Consider the following 19543-nt stretch of genomic DNA (forward strand, 5'->3'; position numbering starts at 1 on the left):
ACAAATTGTCTGTTGAATGCTCATCCTACGAATACATTTTTGCAGGCTCCCTCCCTAGGAGGACACGAAAAAGAGGATACACAACGAGTAACTTTGTAATATCGTCCAATATTGCCATTGACCTGCTGTGTGGGGCATCATAAACATTGAGGCTCAAGGGGTGTTAGATTGATAAAGCTCTGTCTTTCAAAGCGCAGCTAACAATGAGCACTAATTTGGATTAGAATGTTTGGATTTACTTTTCATGTAAAAAAAGGTAATAAAAAGATAGTGAGGCTAGTGTTTTATGTGCTTCAAGTGCTGCCTCGAAATTATGAATTTACTACATTTGTCCCATAATCCGCAGATTCCACTAAAATGGTGTTTCTTTCTCAAACAAATTAAAACAATGCTGCCAGTTAAGTTACCAGAGAAGAGTGGCTCAATGATTAGAGCGGCAGACCCTGATGCAGAGGTCTAGCCCGGGACCAGCGTTCAATTCCCCGCCTCGGCGGGTCTTGGGCTCAAAATTCCACGGACCTGATAATTCTCGCCTCGGTGCCTATTCCAATCATGGAGTCCCACTCTGCAACTCTGGGCAATAGCTTGCTTAATCTGCACAACGGCCCCCACAAAGCTAAGGATGCCTGGTCTCCACCTTGGGGGTGCCCAGGAGTGGACGCCTCACAGGGAAAGCCAGGATGGGTTCCACAGTGGTATTCGTACAAGCGCCTTGAGACCCTTGTGGGTGAGTAGTGCGCAAGTATCAATTTACAATTTTAGCATTGTCATATAATTTACATAACGTTTCTGTAATATCCTGTGGTAAAGCTCTTCAGAGTAGTTCGGGCCCGGGGATGTTATTATAATGATAAAATTATCATTTCACACGGAACGTTGAACTATTTCCCATATTTTACGGTTCCCTGTAAAATATTTTTTTTCACTGAATTTTGTACAATGAATGATGTACCGGGTATGCCCCAGGCTTTTGCTCGGTTTGTGGATTTCTCTGCCTTTATTACATGCTTTTCCCATAGCCTGTCTCTATATCTGTGCATACATTGCCTGTTACGTGTTTCGTTCTCTAGTACATGTGTTCATGTAGCAAGTTTGAGTTTCTCAACTTCAGTACACCTGGCTGTTCATCTAGTCCCCCAGTCTCTGTGCCTAATGCCTGGTCCCCTTTGACCAATGTCTTATAATATGGTATATATGGCTGCAGTCTGTTCCCGGGTGTCCATGACAACTAGCTGTGCTGGCCCCGCTTCTCTCTCGCTCTCTAGTGTAAGGTGTCCCCAGTCTCTCTATTGCCTGTTTCTAGATTCTCTATGTTGCGTGTACCCTTGTATCTCTCTGGCTATTGTCACGTCACGGCCGCTGGTCAGTTTGCCTATTGCCCGCTCCCTGGTAACGTGCAGTCTGAAGCTGCCGTCTAGTCCCGGGAGTGTCTCTGCCTCTGTGCCGCGCTCTCGAGATCGGGCGCTCCTCGGTCAGGGGCAGGGCTCTTTGCCAGACCGGGCTGCTGATCTGTCCGCTTCCCGGAGAGGGAGGAGCACCCTTTGCTGACGGTGCCTGGGAAAGGGAGGAGACTGGCGCTTTGCAGACGGCCCCTTGGCAGGTGGGGTCTGCCTCCTCCTCTTCTTCGCTGCTGATGGAAGGAAGGAGGCTGAAGGGGAGAAGCGGGAGTGTAGCAGCCCTGTCCAGGTAGGGGCACAGAATGCCACCACCGTTGTGCAGAGTGGGGGGCTCAGGAATGGGAAATGCACCCGCTATGGCTGCCTCTTGGGAAAGCACGTGAGGGGAATAGAGGCGATGTATTCCGTGGCAGGCAGAAGTCTAATAAACCATTAATGTTATTTATCAGAGAATTGCATACATGATACTGGGACAGTCTAAAGAGTTGAGCTTTTAATCCCTTTGTCTACATTTAGGAATTGTTACATAAAAACTAGACAGGTGGTAAATCACGCCTCCCGTGGCGCGTTGCAGCCTCCTTTGAAGAAACTGGCCGTTACGGAGTGGCGGAGACCAAACGCGTGCGTGTAGTGGTACCCTCGGGAAACCCTCCTCGAGACCTGGACACCCCCCCGCTTTGCGCCGCCGCCCCTCCCGCTCCTTTCGTCTGTGCTCCCTGCCCGTATATCATGTGCATGAGGGGCACTCCTGGGAACAGGTGCATGTTAACGGTCTGGGGGTGGGCGCGGAGGGAAGCCCCCCCGACATCTTCCACTGGTTCAGCCCCAGCGCATGTCTGACTGCAGACAGCAGGCGGCGTGGGGGCATGTTTTGATGCTACAGTACCACGATATTTCCAGAGAATGAACGTATGACTCAGTCCGTTACCCGGATACTCCAGCGTGCTTGATTTTTTTTTTGGGGTGGGTAGGGGGGGTCAAGCTATTGATGGAAGAACATCTAATTGGACAGAAGACCACTAACATCTTCCACATAGTATAAATAGTACTAGGGGCACGAATGGAACCACAATGCGCTGGCTTCGTAGTGGATGGGGTGGGGGTTGTCGGACGAGGGTGAAGAGTGAGGGTAGCTTTTGGGTGGCGCGAGGTTGTGGTGTCGCGCCAGTTGCTGCAGTATGTGATGTACACTTTGTTAAAAACACTGTAAGGAGTGTCCCTCTGGGCAGGAATGGTCAGCAGAGATCCACCCTCGCGCCCAGGGGCGACGCAGACTTGGTTTTCGGTACAAGACATTGACGCTGCTCTGGCAGAGGGCACATAAAAGCCCCTCAAAGTCCCTAAAAGTGGACTTTTCGTTAGTGTGTGGTGAGGGCAGTCACTGGCGCAAACTGAGCTTGGGAGTGTAATTATGTTTTTTTCTTGTTAATTTTCCCTGGGTAACGTGTATCTCATTCGGCGTAGGTTTTCTCTTTACATCCTGGTACTTTAAGTGTTGTGTATTCCATTGTCAATTTACTCAGCTCTACAAGTACTACAGCGACTGGGCGTTTGAAGCTTGAGACAGTGCATGTTTTTGTTTTTTCCTGGCTCCCTTCATGGTTCCTTCCCTTTTCGAATGTATAATTTTTAGGCAAAGTGACACACCCTATAGAAAATTCACATTTCCTCAACGACCTTTACAGCTGGAAGATCTCTTGGAGTTTACTGGGAGGTTGGGGCACTCGAGTGTCTGACCTTGTTGTGCACTTCTCAGTTGTGTTGAAGGCACGCAGGTTTGACTTTTTCATGCAACTGCCAAACTCTCTGGTAGAACCCTCTTTCGGGATAGACTACACTTCCTCCAACCTTGTCCGTACAAACTGCAGAAGGTAATAGTGAATTGGGCAGATTCCTAGCTTGGACCGGGAGGGTCTAGCCTTAAATACTCCAGGGAAGCCCTATGTTTACAGCGCTGGGGGGTTGACCCTTACTTTCCTTGTCGCCAGAGCTTACAAATATGTTTGATCGCTGTTGTGACGTATTCGAGTTTTCTCAATCTGAGTTCTTAGTGGAGCAATGAGTTCAGACTGCGCAAGGACGCTCCAGCTAGCGTGCAGTGTGACTCATCAGACATGGGGGTGCTTCCCTTTGAACACGTTGCAGTCATTCCATACGATCTGGCCAGCCTATCACCGAAGCACCGCATAAAGTACAAGTTTGCTACTCTGGCCCAAGAATCTCTGTGGGTTGTCGGCCCTCGGAATGCTTCCAGTCCCTAATCTTGGCCTGAGTGAATGCCTGCTCCGTGCTTCACCCCTGTGGGATTACTGCTAGCTTCCCTCAAACATATCGCCTCACTCGGGAGGGGAGTTTGCAAGGTTTCGGTGCAGGGCCAGCATTTAGTAAACCTCTGCCCATCCATCCATAATCAGTTGTGCATAAAATTGTATACGTTATGCTTACTTTACCCGTTCCTTCTACATTTACCTTCATTTAGCAAGACTTTGGCGAGGCTGTCCGGCCAACGGGGGCAGGCTTTAGCACTGGTGGCGCCCTGTGTGACAATGTTTGATGGTGCCCCCCCCCCCAATGACCACATGTACCACGGATTCCCTCACTAGCACCATTTAACAGTGCTCCACAATTCTCCATAACCACTTTCTCTGACTGATTTTGTTTTAGAGCGCCACTCATACCAGTGTAGGGTGTCAGAGCCCTTTAAATGACACACACATTGGCACAGAGACAATCATGTGTGTGTAAATCAGTGTACAGGAAATGTTACATAAAAGGACTACAAGGTGTAGGAGTCACATGTCATCTATAATGGTAGGCAGTATAGTTTAAGTTTAAGTCCTAGGTCTGGAAAAGCACAAATTCAGAATTTAAAACATATTATTGTTAGGGGTTCTTTTTAATAATAAGAATTGATTTTTACCCAAATGAACCCTTTTTGCAAGTTTAAGCTAATGAAAGGCAGGGCAAAAAACATATAGCTCAAATATAAATCTTAGAATTTGCATGCAGCTCTTTGATGACAGTTAATAGCTCACCATGCTATAGTAGGATTTTAACTTCTAAACTGCAAGTAACTAAAGGATCCATGGGACGCAAGTAATAACCCACTGACCTATTTATATTATTTGTACTTTGTCATCTACGTGGTACACATTATTTGCAACAGGCATATTAACCCACTGCACTACCTTATGATGATTTAAAACTTCCACTAGAGAAACCACCTAGCTCTCGCCAGCAGGAACATTAATCACTGGAGTGATCTTGACGTTTTTATTGATGGCTGAAAATATCTGGAAGCAAGGAACGCGGCGGCGGCAGCAGCAGGTGCTTTTAAAACAAAAATATACTTACAAACAGGGCGCCCTACCTCAAGTCGGTGCCCGGTGCGGTGGCACCAATCGCACTGCCCTAAAGCCAGTTCTGCCGGCCAACCCGTACCCCCTCACGCTGCACATGGCCTTTGGCAGGCCCACATGAGTGCGAGACCTGCTGCATCAAGTCATTTCAGATCTTTTATTACCCAACCGTGTTCAGGGGGCATGTCCCTTGCTTGCATTAGGGTTCATGCCACTCTTGAAGTGCTGCTATTCAGGGTTCGGATTATGGATATGATTGGGGTTAGGAGTCCGGTTCAGATATAGGGCAAAGGTTAAAGTATGGCTCAATATCAACAACTGTAGAGTGTCCTGAGAAGTAAGAAACAAATGAGAGAGAAAGGGTGTTTGACTGTAGGTAGGGAGGAAACTCCTGGTCCCCTTAATCAATTTTCAACAACAAATGGAGGAGTACCTCCTAGAAGCTTTGTAATACCTCTATCAAGATAATATCAAGGTGCACACAGTGCCACACAACAGGGGACAGATTTTGTCCTTTTAGAAGAACCCTCACTCACCAACCTAGTTGATGACATGCTTCATCATCGGGGTCCCACCCGGACAGCCGAGTGCCATCCGGGTGTGCTGCGACAACTGACTACAGTGGAGCAGGTTTTTTTATATGTACAGGATTGGAAGTGAATATTTGAAAGTTGTCCAATAGTACTCGCTCGTAGAATTTATTCTGGAGTGATTGGGCAACGGATAAAACAAAGTGGGACACCTTGGCCTGATTAGGTAGGCTGGTGGTGTCAAGAGTCGTGTAGTGAGTTAAAATAGTGGTCTACATGTTTCAACCATGATGCAAGTATAAGGTTTTCGTCAGGACCAGTGGTGGTAGTCTGGGTGGTATACACACGCTAAGGTGTATCCTGCCCTAGACTACGTGAAAAAAGCAACAAAAACCACAAATTTGTGGTTTGTTAAAAAGACTAGACGTTCTTCTCCAGGATTCCTAGAAAAAAACTCGAAGCGCTTCAAGTGCCAGCTTCGTGGACGTCCCTGTTGCCGCAAAAAATCAATGCTACAACTTGTAGAATGATCTTGGAAGGCCAATTCACCTAGAGTGCAACCTAACGGAGCCCCGAGATGACGAAAACAACTAAGTAAATACTGAAACACTTAAGGTTAGTTTAGGTTTTGGGTCATGGTAAGTATCAAGGTTAGGAAGAGGTGTTGACCAGTTCAGGATCAGGTTAGAGTTAGATTGTAGGGTGGTGTCCTAGGTTAGAGTAAGGGTTTGTTGCTCGAATTCTGTTTTGGAAACATAACTATGCCTGGGATCACAGAACGTCACTATGGAGGTACTGAGTCGCCGTGCCACATCAGTAACTATGGGCCTGTATCCTGACAAGCTCATAGCGCTTTACCTGGCCTCCTCCGTACCAGAGTAATAGGTAAGTTGGCACCCCAGAACACAATGCTGTAGTCCCCTCGGGGAACCTCTGTAACAGGTCATCACTTTTCGTTCTCTCACTCATACTTGTCCAAAATAAACAACCAAGGGAAATGAGAAAAGTGTACAGTATTTATTGAAACTGTCCTGTTCTATCATGTTCTATCTGCGCTGCTATTAGGAAAAAATATGCAAGTAAGCTGAGTGATTAGCATGATTAGTAGACTGTACACAATGAAAAGCCCTTCCATGGCAAATAATGTATTTGCCTAACCTCCCTACGTGAGCACAATAATATATCAAAGATCTCTGGGATTAGAGCAGGACCCCATACCTGCCATTTGCAGTTAGCTGCTCTGTATCTCCGATTGGCAAGGATGACATGCTCATTTCAGGGTCTGTCTTCTGCTAGAAATTCTACTCCTTATATTCTTAACGGCAAGTCTCTGCCTATATGATAAGAAATGCCATGCTAGAAAACAGCAGCTGGGTCTCTTTGTTATGTCTTTGTGTTAGTGACCGACCACAGAGAAAATCAGGGCACAGTGTTGTTAGACCTTGTACAAAATGTTCAGACTGAATCCCAGCAAAAGAACTAAATAACAGAAAACATGTGCAGCCTATTGCTACCTGGGGTGGCATGGTGAGCAGAATAATGATGGATTTAACCCAGTTCTCTAGACTGGGGATGAAAGTTTTGATTTGTTCTGCATTCCATCCACCAATTGTGTGTCTTTTGTCTATTTCTAATGTGGCACAAAACAAATGTGTAACTTCGTAACGCGTGCAAAGCAAAAGCGGTCCACAACAGACAATTAGGCTAACATAGTGGTGTATTACTGTGGACCTTATAGGGAGCTCATGGCAGGTTGAGCCTTAAAGATGTTTTGCCATAGTTAAAAAAAAAAAAAAAAAAAAAATGAAGAGTATAAACAAAGTATGAAATTAATTGTGGATTTTTCGGGGAGGATAAGCACTGCTTGTCAAAACATTATTTTTGATCCTACAGGTTTCTTCTAATGACTATTACAATGACGTTTTTGAAAATTTGACTTTTTTGAAGATTTCTTTAAAATTGCGATTCTCTGCAATGTACAAGGGGGAAATTACACGGACCCAGAGCTGCTCTGTATGTATCTCTCTACTCACCTCTCTCATCAAATATTCTATCGAACATTCTTTGACAGCTAACAAAACACTAGCAGATCTGTTCTTTTAAAGCCTGAATCTTCACAGGTCTGCCTGTCACCATATCAGCATCTCAAAACAACCTGTCTGCTGTGCTTTTTGCTAACCGACAGCTAGTCCCAAAAACACAGTTTTGATGTATTGATAGACACGCTTTGTTTGCACTCTTACACGGTAACACATTTATTGATACAAAGTCGTTGCACCTCTACACTGTAGCAAACTATCTAACCTATAGGTTAAATATTTTGTAAATTATTTACTTAGAAACAGTGAGGATTAAAATATATAGCAGATGTTTAACTAAAAGATATTTTTTATCGAGGAAATATAACTGCATATAAAATATTTCATCTACAAACCGGTATTCAGTAGTAGCCATTTTTTTTACTTTTCAGTTGTATGGCAAGCTGGGCCTTGGTAATCGGGAACATTTTATAACTGTTGCATGTGTTTATTTTTAATTTACCCCATCCATTTAATCTTTTTCTTCTCTTTTGAGTCAGTATCACTTTCTTTTCTTGCCACTGTTCCTGATTTTTCTGATAGTTTTTTTTGGATATGTATGTTTATTCATAACTCCTGTTTTTCAGTCTGATTGGATATTTTTGTTAAAGTATTTTTACTTGCTTCTCGTATGTACCTGACCATTCTACACTTGTTTTGTAATCCTGTTAATTTCGTCATTTGTTAAATGTATTTGCAATAAAATAAAAATAACACCCAATCCAGCCCTACCATAAGGGGCCAACAGGCCTTTTATTCCAACAGACATTTCCCCCGGTGGGCTGGAGCACTTGGAGGCACATTTTTAGGTCGCAGCCAACCGGACAGCGCCGCTGTCTCGTTTGCTAACGACATCTTGGGGACATTCAGAAAGTTGACCCAGTAATGCATTCCACCCGTTGATTGCCATTGGCTTTGTGGTTTGTAACTCTCATTTGCTGGCTTTACTTGCTTTAGGATGTCCTGCCCGAGTTTGTCGCTCCCGTTGCCCAAACCTTTTCTTTCACAAACTCGCTTTCTGTATTCAGGCCTTTAAATCTTGTTCTTATCTTGTCACATTCCCTGTGCAGTCAAATACAGAGGTCAAATGTCAGGCTGTGTCTTCCAGGGAGCTAGGTGTTTGTTTTTCTTTCTCCGAATTCCAAGTGAAAGGACTTGTGTGACAATCATGCTGGCTACTGGGGTCTGCTTGAGAGAGGCTGAACAATGTTGTGTTTTTTTTTTTTCTAGCACACATCAAAATTAAAATGTCTGTAAGTGAACTGCGCTGATTAAATTAATATATTGGCTGATGACATTTCCACACATTATCGTTTGTATACTGTATACGGTTATCAGTAAAACTGTATGTGAATACAAATGTAATGGTCATTTTCGATTGAAGCTGTTTTATCTGTAATGGCACTGCGCTACCATACTATGCATTTCCACGTTACCCCACTCCACTCTACTCTGCACCACTCTACATTATGCCACTCCACACTGCGCTCTTCTCTGCACCACCCACTGTACGCTTCTCTACTCTACACTATTCTGCCAATGCACTCTACTCCACCCTACTCTACTATGCACCAGTGCACTCTTTGCCACTACACTCTATACCTCGCCACACCACTCCACTCTATGCCACCCTATTCTGAAACATTGCACTCTATGCCACTGCACTCCATGCCAATGCATTCCACTCTGTACCACTCCACTGTACACCAGTGCAGTCTATGCCAACCCACTCTACGCCACTCTAATCTACTCTGCACTGCTACACTCTACTCTGAAACAATCTACTGTACAACACTGCACTCTGCACCACTCTGTCAATGCACTCTATACCACTTTACTCAAAACCAATGCACTCCATGCCCAACTACTCTGTCACAGCACTCTGAGACTCTGTACCACTGCTCTCTATGCCACTCTACTCTGCGCCACTGCACTCTACGCCACTATACTCTGCTAATGCATTCTACACCTCTGCACTCTGACAGTATACTCTGTAATACTGCACACTCTACCACTGTACTCTACACAACTGTATTCTATGCCCCTAATTTTTGCATTGCTCCACACTATGCCAATCCACTCTAATCTACTTTGCATCACTGCACTATGACACTCTACTGTATGCCACTGCAGTCTACGCCACTCTATTCCACCCTGTGCCACTGCACTCTACAGCCTTTTACTCAAAGCCAGTGCACTCTATTCCAATCTACTCCGTACCAAAGCACGATCCACTGTTATACTCCACTCTATGTCGCTGGGCTCTACTCTACACCATTATACTCTACGTCACTTTACTCTGCACCACTGCATGCCACTGCTCTCTACACCACTGCACTCTGACACTCTACTCTGCATCAATGAACTCTACACTACTCTGGTCTTCTGCTCTCCATCACTGAACTCTATTCCACTCTACTCTGATCCATTCTACTCTATGCCACTGTTCCCTACTCTGCGACACTCTACTGCACTCTACATCACTCTAATCTACTGTGTACCACTGCACTCTGCTACTGCATTCTATGCCTCTTCACCTCTCCTCTCTACTCTGCTAAGCTCTAATCTATGTCAGTGCACTCTACCCCACTCTACTATGCACCACTGAACTCTTTGCCTCTGCACTCTTCACCACTCCACTCTGCCACACTGCACTCTACACCGGTGCATTCTACTCCACTGTTCTATACCACTCCACTCTACCCTGCACCACGCCACACCACTGCACTCTACCCCAGTTTACTCTACACCACTACACTCTACGACACTCCGCATTGCACTCTCTGCCACTGAACTTGATGCCACTCTACCCTACACTACTCTAGTGTGCGAAACTTTGCTCTACCTTGCACCACTTCATTCTGCGCTGAAACAATCTGCTTTAAGCCACTGCACTCTGTGTCACTCTACTCTGCACAACTCCATTCTACGCCACTGCAGTCAATGCTGTGCCACTCTACTCCACTCTTCGCTAAGCCACTGTGTTCTACCCTGCACCACTATACTCTAGCCTGCCCCACTATACTCAACCCTGCACCACTCCCTTCTACTCTGGAACAATCTGCACTATGACTCTGCACCCTATGCCACTGCACTCTACCACTTTACTCCACTCCATGCCACTGCACTCTAGGCTGTGCCACTATGCGCCTCTGCACTCCATGCTGTGCCACTGCACTCTAAACCACTGCACCCCAAGCCATCACACCACTTTACTCAAAACGAATGCATGCTCCGCCACTGCACCTACCCTTACTACTTTGCACCACTGCACTTCATGCCATTATACTCTACAACATTCTACTCTGTCACTAGACTCTACGCCACGGCACACCACGTCACTCTACACCATTGCACTCTGCGTCACTGTGCTCTGTGCCACTCTATTCTACTCTGCACCACTGTACTCTGTGCCACTCTATTCTACTCTGCACCACTGTACTCTGTCACTGCTCTCTGCACCACTGTACAATCCTGCACTTATTCTACTCTGCATGACTACACTGTACCACTGCACTCAACGCTATGCCACAGCACTCTATACCACTCTACTCTACACCTCTGGGCTCTGCCCTACTCCACTCTACCTTGCACCACTCTGCTCCGCTCTAACCTGCACCACTGCCCTCTGCCATTCCAATGCACTCTGCACCACTTTACTCATAACCAATACACCAATCTACTCTGCAGCACTGTACTTTATGCCAGTTCACTTCAGGCCTCTCTAATACACTCCACTGTACGACACTCCGCTCTACGATACTCCACTCTATTAGGCTCTACTCCATTAAACTGTGCTCCGCTGACACACTACTTCACTCTGACACTCCACGCCATTCTACTACACTACTCCACACTGATACAACTCCACTCTATGACCCTCTGCACAACTCCCTCTGACACTATTCTATGACATTCTATGGCACACCACTCTACGACACTCTAATCAACTCTGACACTGTACTCCACAGCATTGTGCGTTAATCCATGATACTCCTTCACTTCTCTCTATGCCACTCCACTCTTCTGTACGCCACTCTGCACCACTCCATAACACTCCACACTACTCCACTTTACAACACTCCACTCCATGCAACTCTCCTTTACCTACTAACTTTGAGCTATGCGGAACAGCAGCCCCTCTGGTGTACAACATTACTAAAACATATCAGCAAAACCAATTCTTCTAACGTAGGAGAGACCTCTTGGCTTTGCCTATGCTTGTTTAGGTCAGGAGCCGCTCCTGGTGCCACTGTTACTTTCCCCAGCTACTCCAGGTTAATTTCAGGAGCCACAGGGGCCCTATATATCCAATTTAAGTTCAGATGGAAAATTAACAATAAAAAGCATTTAGTGTACGCTCGAGTACAAACTGTTACTTGACAAAGTGTTGCGAATAATTTAAACACAAGAACGGTATTTACAGTTCTTTTCTAGATTCATTAAGATTCCCTTTGTTTTCGGGAGGGTATCCCTGAGGTGGATGGTATGTCCGTGTAATACTCCTTATTGGTGAGTGTTTCATTGGTCTTTCTATTTTGCGATTGTACTTGAGACTCCTACATTTGAGGTGCATATAGAGACCCTTTTACTCCCACAGGGTCCAAACGTCAGCAAATTTCCCCCTCCCTAGGTTCCCACATTGAGTGTGATCTTCAGGATTGTGCAATTGTTCATGCACATGCATACCAAAAATCATGTATTGAACCAGGGACCTTGTAAAGTGTCTTATGTTTTTTGTATTTATGCACTAGAGTACTGCGTCGTCTGCACTTTTGATAACATGTCATACTGAATAAAATTGGATAATACATGCTAGCAAAATGAACCCTCACAGTCTGTTTGTTTTTCTTGATATGCGATTCAATGAAGAATATATCACTGGATTGTCAAATGAATATATTGATTGAAGGATTCCCTGAGTTCTTGAAGGAGTTTCCGACATGTTAAATGAGACCCACAGCACTATGTGTGTGTGTATATATAGCTAATACGGATCCCGGTCCCCGTGGGTGTATAGGGTTGTTGCTGTGATCATTACACACCCTAACTGAAGCTAGCACTTAGTAAGTGTGTAATAAGGTAAACCGGTGTTAGTCTATGGGAGAAATCGGCTTTACAACAGTGAAAAATGACTTGAGGAGTTTTTCAGTCAGGACATGTAAAAACGTAAGCACACAAGTACCTTGCACCCTGCCTTCTGAGTCTTTAGAGCCTACCTTAGGGGTTGACTTATACGTATTAGAGACGTTTAGGCATAGGAAAAGGTTTATTTTTCCCAGTAAAAATAGCAGTTTAAACTGCACTACAAGCTACAATGGCAGGCCTGAGACATGTTTTAAGAGACTAATTTATTAGGTGGCACAATGAATGATGAAGGACACTATTGAGATTTAATTTACAGGTCCTGGGTACATGTAGTACCATTTACTTGCAAGTAAATTAAATGTTCCAATTGGGTATAGTCCAATTTTGCAATGCACCATGGAATTGGTTAGCATAGGTAAATTACTCAGTCCTAATGGCAACAAAATGAGTTCAGCAAAGTAAGGGAGTGAAGGTAAAATGTTTGGTGGGATACCATACCAAAGATGTCATGCATAACACATCTCTAGAATAGTTTATTCAAAGTAACTGTTTATCATTGATACACTTGCTTGTGTTTTATGTTTCACAGATACAAGTTCACGTAGGGTGGATTCTAATACAAGTCTACATCTATTCAAAACTTCAAAGTTAGCTGTGTCCCATATCCAAACTCTTGTATGTGTACAAAACACTAAACCCTGAGCAGCTTCTAGGCACTTGGGTCATTCTAGTGCTTCTTGAATGTCTGATTTAGAGCACTGACGTCATGCACAGCAGCGGAGCTGCTCTCTTTGCACATTAGCGTGAGCTGCTACCACTAACCACCAATGTGAGATGCAGCCACAGATCACAGGCACTAGCTTCGCTCACCAGCATAAAGCTTCTTCCACTTATACTGCTGTAAGCTACTCTCACCACTAATCAATGCAAGCTTTCCCACCAGTGCTTGCAACTCCATATTCCCATTGTTTTGAGCTTATCCCACAGACATGAGTTTCTCCAACTTGCCATTGGTATAAAATGCTCCCCACTGCCTACTGGTGGAAGCTTCTCTGCTGAACTGAATCTGCTCCCACCGAGAGCACCTCCCAATGGTGCAAGCTGCGCCCACTGCCCAAGAGCTTTTTTCAGCAGTCAAACTTCTCACCCTTTGCTGACTGCTACGAGCTGCTCTCACTGGCGCAAGCCACTCTGCTCACAGGTGCGAGCTGTGTGCACTTGCTCGTGCTTCTTTCACAGGTACAAGCGTCCCACTCCCTACTAACTGCTGCAAGCGGCTCTCACTGGTGCAAGCTACTCTGCTCACAGGTGCAAGCTGCATCCACTGCCCACTGGCACATGCTTCTTTCACTAGTACAAGCGTCCCACTGTGATGGAGTGAAGCCTGGAAACAGAGACCAGGTTAGTCCCACTGAAAAAGTTACCTTCTCAGATTCTGGCAAGCAGAGTTTAAAACTTCAGGATTTTACAGAATGAGTTTAAATGATGACAACAAAGGGTCCTGGACTCAAGCAGGCACCTTTTGGGAACTAGGAACTCATTCCAGAAGAGGCAAGCAAGGCTCAGACACATCCAGTTAAAAGTTCAGGCAGGATCGAATGCTGTATAAAAAGGCAGGCCTCGAGCAGCAGGGCAGTCCACTGGTAGCAGCTGGGCAGTCCTCTGAAAAACAAGGCAGGCCTCAAGCAGCAGGGCAGTCCTCTGAAGTACAAGACTGTCCTTCTGAAGCCTTCCAGAAGCCCAGGAGTGTATTAGAGAGTTGGTCTGAGGTTCCATTATTTATACCTGGAGCCAGCTTTGAAGTGGAGGAAACTTCTGGAGTTTTCCCCCACAGATGATTCTGGAATTTCCTTCTTCCCTGCCCATGTCCCAATATGTCTAGAGCAACACAAGCCTGGTATCAAGTCCTTTGTGAGTGTGCTGAGACAGCTCCTTCGAAACGTAAGTGAGACGGGGAACAGCTCCGTCCCTCCCATTCTGGCAGGATGGCCTACTCCCAGCTACACTCTGGTTCTGTTGTTCACTGTTTGGGCCCAATATGCTTTTTCTGGTGGGGAAGCCATTAATAGGCCAAGGCAGTTGGAAACTACCAGAAAACCTCAGAATGTTTAGGACAGGAAAATGAGAACTTTCTAAAAGTGGTACAAAAGGGGGAGGTGATGGACGGAGCATCTGAATCAACCAAACACTCACACCCAGTCAAAAGATCTAGGTTTAATCCATCACCGTTCTTTAGCCCATTCTGCCACCCCAGTTCAGACATGGCTATATGCAAATCAGTCTGACCCTGTGCCTCATGGGAACAGTCCAACCCGATCTGCCAAGCCACGTCTTCCCTGGACTGGAAACAAGCTTCCGAGGACCGGTTTCTGGCATTCCAGCCGTCTTCAGACCGGCTTGCTTGAATCCAGTGGCAAAGTGAGCAAGGGACTCACGTCTGAGCATACCCTGCCACACTTATGGCGGCTAAAAGCGGTACAAAAGGGGGTGGTGATGGACGGAGCATCTGAATCAAACACTCACACCCAGTCAAAAGATCTGGGTTAAATCCATCACCGTTCTTTAGCCCACTCTGCCACCCCAGTTCAGACATGGCTATATGCAAATCAGTCTGACCCTGTGCCTCATGGGAACAGTCCATCCCGAACTGCCAAGCCATGTCTTCCCTGGACCGGAAACAAGCTTCCGAGGACCGGTTTCTGGCATTCCAGCCGTCTTCAGCCCGGCTTGCTTGAATCCAATGGCAAAGTACCGCTTTTGGCCGCCATAAGTGTGGCAGGGTATGCTCAGACGTGAGTTCCTTGCTCACTTTGCCACTGGATTCAAGCAAGCCGGGCTGAAGACGGCAGGAATGCCAGAAACCGGTCCTCGGAAGCTTGTTTCCGGTCCAGGGAAGACATGGCTTGGCAGTTCGGGCTGGACTGTTCCCATGAGGCACAGGGTCAGACTGATTTGCATATAGACATGTCTGAACTGAGGTGGCAGAGTGGGCTAAAGAACGGGGATGGATTAAACCCCGATCTTTTCACTGGGTATGAGTGTTTGATTGATTCAGATGCTCCGTCCATCACCACCCCCTTTTGTACAACTTTCTAAAAGTGGCCTTTCTAAAATTTTTATCTAAAATCTGACTTTCAATTTAAAGATGATTTTTAATTGCAATTTATTGGAGGTAAAACAGGACATTTCTGCCTGCGGTCAATCAAAGACTAGCACTTATTAAATGTAATAGGATAACCCCATATTATCCTACGACCGTGGTAGGCTTCACAGTAGTGAAAAACGATTTTTGTAGTTTTTCAATACCAGGACATGTAAAATGTAAAACTACATGTCCAAAGTTTTACATACAATGCACCTTGCCCTATGGGCTATTTACGGCCTACCCTAAGGGTTACACATATTAAAAAAAGAGGTTTAGGACTAGCAAACAGTTTATTTTGCCAGGTTCAAATCAGTTTAAAACTGCACTGAGGTTGTAATGAGTTTTTTATATAGCGCAACATCAACCCGAAGATACCGGGTATCAAATCACTTTACATGAGCACCAGTTTTGTTACCGATGGACACTTTCTTCGTTGTTAGGTACACAGTGCTTACGTGATTGGCCCAGAATCACAGGATGTTGAGCGTCCCTGCCGAGACTTGAACAAGGTTCCTCCGCTTCAAGGTCGACCGCTCTAAACGTAAGGCTACATCCTCTCCCCTAAAAAAACGACTTGAGTGGGTGGCACAATAAATGCTGCAGGCCCACTAGTAGCATTTAATTTACAGGCCTAGGTACATGTAGTACCACTGTACTAGGAACTTATAAGTATGATTGGGTGCAAGGCAGTTTTACCCTTGGCACAAACACTTTTGCGCTGGTTAGCAGTGGTAAAGTGCACTGAGTTCTAAAAGCTAATTAAAATGGTTCAGAAAGCGGGCTGTCTGGAGGCACGAATTTTGGGGTTGACCCTGCAGAGAGGGCCAAGTCCAACAGCGCCAAGTTTAGGATGGAAGGATATGCCCAGACCTGGGCCATGTGCTCACGGTGCCATAGGACTCGAGCTGCATTCTACTGATTAGGATATCAAAACTGGTCAGGGGTTACTTGTATTCCTTCTGGAGAGGACCTGGCCTGACCGCTCGACCGTTCCTATTGGACCAGGAACCATGGCTGATTTGCATATGGCCGAAGTACCATAGTGAGCATAAAAACAGTGGAATGGAATGTGCCACTGAGTGATTGACAGTGGCTGAAACTTCTGCGAATAATCCACCTGTCATCTTTGTGTTTTGCTCTAGGATTGTCATTTGCTTGTAGTTTGTTTTTGATCGTGACGAGGTATTCTGCCAGTCTGAAGTTTTGCATGCATTACTAGTGAGCAATTTTTGATTGTCAAAGCATGGCAAGATGGGAGCATTTCACTTATTAAATGAGCCTTTGGCCTTTGACAGGCTGAAGTGCGTGTGGCGGTGCATATGCTTAAAAAGCATAACCGGCCTAGCTATTTGCAGCACGACATAGGTTGACCCATTTGTCAAGATTTGTCTTGGACAGTTTCCATCAATAAAGTACTGAGACAGTTCAGCTCTGTGGGATTTCTGAACCGGCAGAGCAGCATTCCTTACAGCTGGGCCATGACCTGCAGCGTGAGCAAGCACCCAATGTGTAACGCTTCACAAATCATGCAAGCCCATCTGTTTGTGTGTGGTTTTTCCTTGGGTCTACTTCCAGGTATGGCCCTGTGTTTCTGCAGCATAAGCAACACCAGACCGCTTTGTTGCACCCCCTAATATCAGTTCCATAGGTACAGAAATACACGAGCCAATAGGAAAACTGAAAGGTTTCCTGGAGGTCGGTATAGTGCAAGAGTCCCAGTCAGACTGACATGTGTCTGCCTATAAGAGTCACCAGTCCACTGAATGAAAAATATCGCAATTTCTGCACAGGGCTGTCATTTCGAACTCTTGTCCAATTCTTCCGCAACCGGACCTTGCCACTCTGATTTTTTTTTTTTTTTTATTTGTTATTCAAAATTTGTTCGTTTTTGAGGTTCTTTTTTTTATATCCCGAAACCTGTTTTTTACCTTTATGCACTGAACCATAAAGGTTGACAAACAAAAAAAATGTATTTATCAGATGTGCTTGTGTATGTTGTATGAAGCAGAAAATACCAAATTGCTGTAGGAAAACCATAAAAGGAGTTTGCATTGGAATCTAGGCTGTCCGAGAATCTCATATTCCCACTGCAGATCCTGATCCGGATATGTCTTCTGTAGATCAGGTGGATGGTGGGTGGGTGAGCAGCTAAGGTGGTCGGACAAGTCACAATGGTTTGAAAGACCTGAAAATACAAGTAGCCTTTTCGCTTCAAGTTGTGAATCTGAGGTTCTCTGTAACTATGTAGGTAAGAGGTTTGATGAAAATGTGCACCTTTATACATGTATGCATTATATATTCGTTCAACTTTCTTTAGGGTCTGGAGAAGGGATGTCCAACCTCTGTTTTAGTAGGAGCTACTTAAACTCAATTAAAATTATCCCAAGCTACTAATATTATTAGTGTTGCATTAGTGACCACATCAGGCAAGATTAATGTCCACCGTTTGTAAGATTACTGGTGGTGATAATTAAGTATGGGCGGAAATTTCGTTCCGCTCGCGGTATTTGTGGATTTTTCGCGATCCGCGAAATCGCGGCAAAATCTGCGAATTCGCGAGCGGGACGAATTTTGCTCCGGAAGTGCTTACAGGGTTACAGCAGGTGCCCAAGTTGAAGCTAATTTCTTTGTAACCATTTACAAAATGGTTACAAAGAAATTAACTTCAACTTGGGCACCTGCTGTAACCCTGTAAGTGCTTCCTCAGCGGCGCCTCGTTGCTTACTTACAACTATTCTCTGACCCTGCTCTGACCCTCGAAGCAGGATCAGAGAATAGTTACAAGAAGACAACGAGCGTGAACAGGAAGCACTTACAGATATAGATAAAGCAGGTGTCCGAGTTGAAGGTCAAATTCAGTAACTCCTTAATCAGCCCCCAAAACTCGTGCGCTTTGTCGAGGGTGGGCAGGTGTGCTTTCTCCCCGTGCAGTTCCTGTAACCAGTAGCTTCTTTCTCCCCATCTGCTGCTCTGATCGGTGCCTGACCTTTTATACACACAAGAGGCATGTGAACTTGCAAAGAAGCCCCCCCCCCCGTTTGCCCGCCCCCCCACACACTAGCGGTGTAGGCCTTCTTCCTGCCCTTTACCCACTATGATGGACAGCTCACTCGAGGGACCCCGGCGCCCTTCGGCGCGATGGCAAAGTTAATCAGCCCCAAAAAATCGTGTGCTTTGTCGAGGCTGGGCAGGTGTGCTTTCTCCCCATATCTACAGTCGAAAATTAGCTATGATGCTTGATGGAGGCCTTTGCATCCTTGACTTTCACGAGTGCAATCCCCGTGCAGTTCCTGTAACCAGTAAAATCTTTCTCCCCATCTGCTGCTTTGATCGGAGCCTGACCTTTTTATACACGCAAGAGGCATGTGAACTCGCAAAGAAGCCCCCACCCTGTTTGCCCCCCCCCACACACACACACTAACGGTGTGCACCGTCTTCCCGCCCTTTACCCACTATTATGGACAGCTCACTAGAGGGACCCCGGCGCACTTCGGCGCGATGGCAAAGTTACACAGACATTGTCACTGGAGGCAACTCTTCTGGCCCTACGCAGCTGTAGTGCAGGAAAAGCACTATACATTTACCCAACGAGGTAGCACTTACTGATTAGCCAGTAGAAAGTACTCCAGTTAAGTATAGTGCAAAATCGCAAAGAAATCCGCAATTTCGTGGGGAAATTCGCAAATTCGTGGATTTTTTTTTGGCGAGTTCATGCGAATTCGCGAACCGCTGATTCGCAAAATTCGCCCATACTTAGTGATAATCTTAGTGCATCGGACAGGGTTCAGCAGCAACTTAAGTCTTTGTCAGTTTCGATTCCCTTTAAATGGGTAACACACATAACCATAAATGCAATGCCCTTGGCACCAATGGACTGATATCAGTAATATATCCACCCAGGATTTATCTTTCAAACATCAGCTTTAAATATATTTAAGAAACAAAG

At 45.5% G+C, this 19543-nt stretch overlaps 1 protein-coding gene across 2 annotated transcripts in view; it reads left to right on the forward strand.

The window, feature by feature from the left end:
• The first annotated feature begins 1571 nt into the window (after positions 1-1571).
• The window catches only part of TMEM63C (transmembrane protein 63C), a 653749-nt gene continuing 635777 nt past the window's right edge, over positions 1572-19543 (forward strand). For both annotated transcript variants that reach the window (XM_086937543.1, XM_086937545.1), the window contains exon 1: positions 1572-1686. The gene's annotated coding sequence lies outside the window, so the exon portion shown is untranslated. The remainder of the gene's footprint in view (positions 1687-19543) is intronic.

This window comes from Lissotriton vulgaris, chromosome 9, assembly GCF_964263255.1.
Source record: "Lissotriton vulgaris chromosome 9, aLisVul1.2, whole genome shotgun sequence".
NCBI classification, from domain to species: Eukaryota; Metazoa; Chordata; class Amphibia; order Caudata; family Salamandridae; genus Lissotriton; species Lissotriton vulgaris.